Source organism: Humulus lupulus, chromosome 5 (genome assembly GCF_963169125.1).
Source record: "Humulus lupulus chromosome 5, drHumLupu1.1, whole genome shotgun sequence".
Taxonomy (NCBI): domain Eukaryota; kingdom Viridiplantae; phylum Streptophyta; class Magnoliopsida; order Rosales; family Cannabaceae; genus Humulus; species Humulus lupulus.
The window spans coordinates 143,531,845-143,537,597 of NC_084797.1; the positions used below are offsets into that span (position 1 = coordinate 143,531,845).

At 38.8% G+C, this 5,753-nt stretch overlaps 1 non-coding gene across 1 annotated transcript; it reads right to left on the reverse strand.

The window, feature by feature from the left end:
• Positions 1–1,362: 1,362 nt before the first annotated feature.
• LOC133780727 (small nucleolar RNA R71) lies at positions 1,363–1,466 on the reverse strand. Its single transcript, XR_009869545.1, has one exon. It is a non-coding gene; the product is annotated as a small nucleolar RNA R71 (small nucleolar RNA).
• Positions 1,467–5,753: the final 4,287 nt, after the last annotated feature.

Here is a 5,753-nt window from a genome sequence, read left to right on the forward strand (position 1 = left end):
GAGTATTAGATGAATCTATTTTGATTATTGAATTGTGGTTTTTATTATTATTTATATGAAGTTCTTCTCGTTTGTTCATATCTTCTTGATTTAATTTTTTCATATTAATGTTTGGCCATCATTATTGTGAATTGAAATCTAGGGTTTATGCTTGAGAAAGATAAACGTAGATTGGACATAAGAAGATTTGACATAGAGTGATTGTGAGATTGAGAGATTCCTTGAACACTATGAATTTGGCTTAGAATAATTATTGCTTAATGACGTCTTGATTAATTAATAGCGAATAGAGATATCATATTGATTAATTGAGATTAATTGCATATATGCTTGAGAGAGATAAATGCATTATATTAGAATTATAGAAATTACAAATGAGGAGAATTAATTAGAATAATAAAGAAACCATGTTCATAATTGAATAGTGAAATCATTACTCTAGTACATTTATCTTCTATTTAATCACTTTTCAAGAGCATAAGATTTGGTTATCTTGTTATTTCATATTCTTTATTTTATTGTTTGATTTATTTATTGACTTTTCTAATTAAAATTATAGACTTAACAGTAATAGTAATTAGTGAATTTAATAGTTAATCCCTGTGGGTTCGACATCTTTTAATTTAAAACTATATTGCAATACACCGTACGCTTGCGGTAGAAAAATTCTGTATCAAGTTTCTGGCTCCATTGCCGGGGATTAAAATTAATTTTACTAATATTGAAACTTTAAGTCTTGATTTTAAATTAGATTTTTATTTATTTTGTTACTAACGTTATAGATTGATCTTGTGTTCTCAGTATATGCGAAGGACTAGGAGCTCCACACCTGTTGAGCCTCTGAATCCTGAAATTAAGCACACACTCCGTCAGTTGAGATCTAAGAAAAGGACTGAAGAGCTTAATATGGAAAACAACGGAGTGAACAACAACAGTGGCAATGGCAATAATAACAATCAACCAGCAGCTGTTGGGGCTCCTCTTAATCTAGCGCAGCGGGCAGTGCGTGATTTTTGCATGCCTATTGTGAATGAGAATCTCACTGGAATAGCAAATCTAGCCATTGCTGCCAACAACTTCGAACTGAAACCTGCACTAATTAACATGGTGCAGCAAAATCATTTTGGGGGTTTAGCTACTGAAGACCCTAACATTCACTTGGCCATATTTCTGGAGGTATGTGCCACAGTGAAGATGAATGGCATTACTGATGATGCCATCAAATTGCGTCTCTTCCCTTTCTCCTTGAGGGAAAGAGCTAGGAGTTGGTTGCAATCTTTGCAGCCTGGAACAATTACAACATGGGATGAGATGGCAAGAATGTTCCTGATTAAGTTTTTCCCTCCTTCAAAGTCAGCCCAATTACGCAGCGATATTGGAAAATTTCGACAGTTAGATCAAGAACCATTCTATGAGGCTTGGGAGAGGTTTAAGGAATTATTACGACGTTGCCCACAACATGGTTATCAAAATTGGATGCAAGTTCAATTTTTTTATCAAGGGTTGAATGCTCCAACACGAACAATAGTTGATGCTGCTGCAGGGGGTGCTCTATTAGCAAAGACAGATGATGAAGCCTTCACTTTGATGGAGGAAATGGCCACCAACAGTTATCAGTGGCCTAATGAAAGGTCGGGCCCAAGGAAAGTTGCTGGGTTGTATGAAGTTGATCAGATGACAGCCCTGAATGCCCAAATTGCTGCTCTACAAACCCAAATGGTTGCTCTATCAACGCAAAATAATCCAACGATTATGGAGAGTGTAGCAGCGGCTGCTGCAATGCAGGGGCAAGAATTGAGTCCAGAACAAGCCCAGTTTATGGCAAATCGTTCCTTCCCCAATAATTACAGAAGCAACAACATGCCTAATTATTATCATCCAGGATTGCGCAACCATGAAAATTTCTCTTATGCTAATAATAAAAATGTGTTGCAACCACCTCCGGGATTCAATTCTCAATAGCAACAAGAGAAAAAGAAATCGTTGGAAGACATTTTGGGCACTTTTATTATGGAGTCTAACAAGAGGTTTGGAAAAAATGAAGCAAGACTCGACAATATAGAAACCCATATGACTAACATGGGTGCTTCAATGAAGAAGATTGAGACTCAAGTGGGCCAATTAGCTAATGCGGTGAATTCTAATAAGAAGGGATGTTTTCCTAGAGACACTGTGGTAAATCCAAAGGAATCATGCCAAGCAGTTTCTTTGAGAAGTGGTAAGATGCTTGATGAGGGTAATGTTCAAGCTAGTTCAAAGGAGAAAGTTGAGCCAGTGGTACGTGAGGTAGACAAAGAAGAGAAAGCCAAGAAGCAGAGTGGAAGTGACAAGAATGACATGGAGAAAGATAGCCTTCCAATGTATCAACCTCCCATTCCATACCCTCAAAGATTTCAAAAGAAGAAATTAGATGAACAGTTTGCAAAGTTTCTAGAAATCTTTAAACGAATTCACATAAACATTCCATTTGCAGATGCTCTTGAACAAATGCCTAATTATGTGAAATTCATGAAAGAAGTTATGTCAAAGAAAAGAAGATTAGAAGACTTTGAAACTGTGAAGTTAACAGAAGAATGCAGCGCCATCTTACAGAAGAAGTTGCCTCAAAAGGTGAAAGATCCGGGTAGCTTTACTATACCATGCACTATTGGAGGGTCGTCCTTTGATAAGGCTTTGTGTGATCTTGGAGCGAGTATAAATCTGATGCCACTTTCAGTTTTCAAGAAATTGGGGGTAGGAGAGGTGAAGCCCACAACCATTACTCATCAATTAGCAGATCAGTCACTTACTTATCCTAGGGGAGTGATTGAAGACGTGTTGGTTAAGGTGGACAAATTTATTTTTCCTGCTGATTTCGTGGTTTTGGATATGGAGGAGGACCATGAAATCCCCATTATTCTTGGTCGTCCATTCTTGGCTACTGGAAGAGCTCTTATTGATGTACAAGGAGTTCATTTGACACTGAGGGTTAACAATGAAGAGGTTAAATTCAACATATATCAAGCACTCCAGCAGCATGACAACACGAGCACATGTGAATGGTGAGTTTACAACATTGCCTTAATTCTAGTATTACTCAGGCTGATTTGAAAAAGGTGAATGGTGAGTTTGTGGGTGACGAAGTGGCTGAATGTGTGATGGCTCTCAGTGCTATTCCTTGTGCTAGTAGTATTAAAATGGAAGAAACTCTTTGTCAAGCCAAGGAAGGAGAAGTCGAGAAGGAAGTGGTGGAAAAGCAAGATTTGAAACAACTCCCAGAGCATGTGCGTTATGAGTATCTAGGAGAGAATTTCACTTGCCCAATGATCATTTCATCAAAACTATCAGAATGTGAAACTGAAAAATTGCTAAGAGTTTTGAGGAAATATAAATCTGCCATAGGATGGGAAATTTCAGATCTAAAGGGAATAAGCCCAACTGTTTGTATGCACAAGATTCTTTTTGAAGAAAATTATAAGCCTTCTATTGAGCATCAAAGGCGATTGAACCCAGCCATGAAAGAAGTAGTGAGGGCAGAAGTATTGAAGCTATTGAATGCTGGGATCATTTATGCTATTTCGGATAGTAGTTGGGTTAGTCTTGTGCAAGTTGTACCAAAGAAAGGGGGAATGACAGTGATCAAGAATGAAGCCAATGAATTGATTCCGACAAGAACAGTGACGAGGTGGAGAGTTTGTATTGATTACCGGAAGTTGAACAAGGCGACTAGAAAGGATCATTTCCCACTTCCATTTATCGATCAGATGCTCGATCGTTTGGCTGGCTATACACATTACTGCTTCTTAGACGGCTATTCAGGCTATAATCAAATAGCAATCGCTCCTGAAGATCAGGAAAAGACAACTTTCACATGTCCTTACGGCACTTTTTCTTACAGGAGGATGCCTTTCGGACTTTGTAATGCACCTGCCACTTTTTAGCGGTGTATGATGGCCATCTTCTCAGATATGGTAGAAGAGATCATGGAGGTATTTATGGACAACTGTTCTGTTTTTGGGTCATCATTCGACCAGTGCTTGCACAACTTGGCATTGGTCCTTTGTAGATGTGAAGAGAAGAACCTTGTGCTGAATTGGGAGAAATGTCACTTCATGGTTCAAGAGGGGATTGTCTTGGGGCATCGAGTTTAGAAGGAAGGTCTTGAAGTAGATCGAGCCAAGATAGCCATCATTGAGAAGCTTCCTCCACCGGTGAATGTCAAGGGGATAAGAAGTTTTTTGGGGCATGCGGGTTTTTACAGGAGGTTTATCAAAGACTTCTCGAAAATCAGCAAGCCACTATGCAATCTCCTAGAAAAAGATACTCATTTTGTTTTTGATGAAGAGTGTAGGAAGGCATTTGAGTCGATAAAAGAGAAGTTGGTGTCAGCCCTTATTATGAGTGTCCCGGATTGGAGTCAAGCATTCGAGATTATGTGCGATGCTAGTGATTATGCGGTAGGGGCTGTCTTGGGCCATCGAAGAGAGTAGATTTTTTGAGCAATTTACTATGCGAGCAAGACTCTTGATGATGCTCAACGAAATTACTCAACCACTGAAAAAGAACTATTAGCGGTGGTGTTTGCATGCGATAAATTCAGACCATATCTCTTGTGTTCCAAAGTTATTATATACACAAACCATGCAGCACTGCGTTATTTGTTTGCAAAGAAGGAGGCCAAGCCAAGATTGATACGTTGGGTATTGTTACTTCAAGAGTTCGACATTGAGATTGTGGATAAGAAGGGGAAAGAGAACTTTGTGGCAGATCATTTATCACGATTAGAGAATAAAGATGTTGAATGTAAAGATTCGATCAAAGAATTATTTCCGGATGAGTTACTGGTCGCTGTATCAACAGAACTTCCATGGTATGCCGACATCGTGAATTATCTGGTTAGTGGCAAGCTACCTCCTGATTTTAATGTACATCAAAAGAGGAAATTGATTCATGATCATAAATACTACTTCTTTGATGATCCATACCTGTTCAAAATGAGTACGGATCGAATAATTAGTCGTTGTGTACCAATGGAAAAGACTCAATCAATAGTAGAGCAGTGTCATTCGGCGCCTTACGGTGGGCATTTTGGGCCATCGCGTACAGCAGCGAAAGTTTTGCAATCGGGTTTTTATTGGCCTTCAATTTTTAAAGATTGTTACACTTTTGTCAAGACTTGTGATAGATGTCAACGAGTTGGAAATATCTCGCAAAGAAATGAGATGCCTATGAATGTGATTTTAGAGGTGGAATTGTTCGATGTGTGGGGCATTGACTTCATGGGGCCCTTTCCACCATATTTCGGGAACTTGTTTATCTTACTCGCTGTTGATTACATTTCAAAGTGGGTCGAAGCGATAGCCACTACTACAAATGATTCCAAGGTGGTTTCTTCTTTTCTACAGAAGTTTATATTTAATCATTTTGGAACTCCAAGAGCGATAATAAGCGATGAAGGAACACATTTCCGCAACAAAGTTATTAAACCACTCTTGATGAAATATGGAGTTTGACATAAGGTGGCTTTGGCTTATCACCCCCAGTCTAATGGCCAAGCTGAGGTATCAAACCGAGAGATCAAGTCTATCTTGGAGAAAACAGTGAATTTAAATAGAAAAGATTGGTCTCAAAAGCTTGATGACTCTTTATGGGCCTACAGGACAGCGTACAAGACTCCTCTCGATATGTCTCCTTATCGACTAGTATTTGGCAAAGCTTGTCACTTACCAGTAGAATTGGAGCACAAGGCTTATTGGGCGATCAAGAAGCTTAAT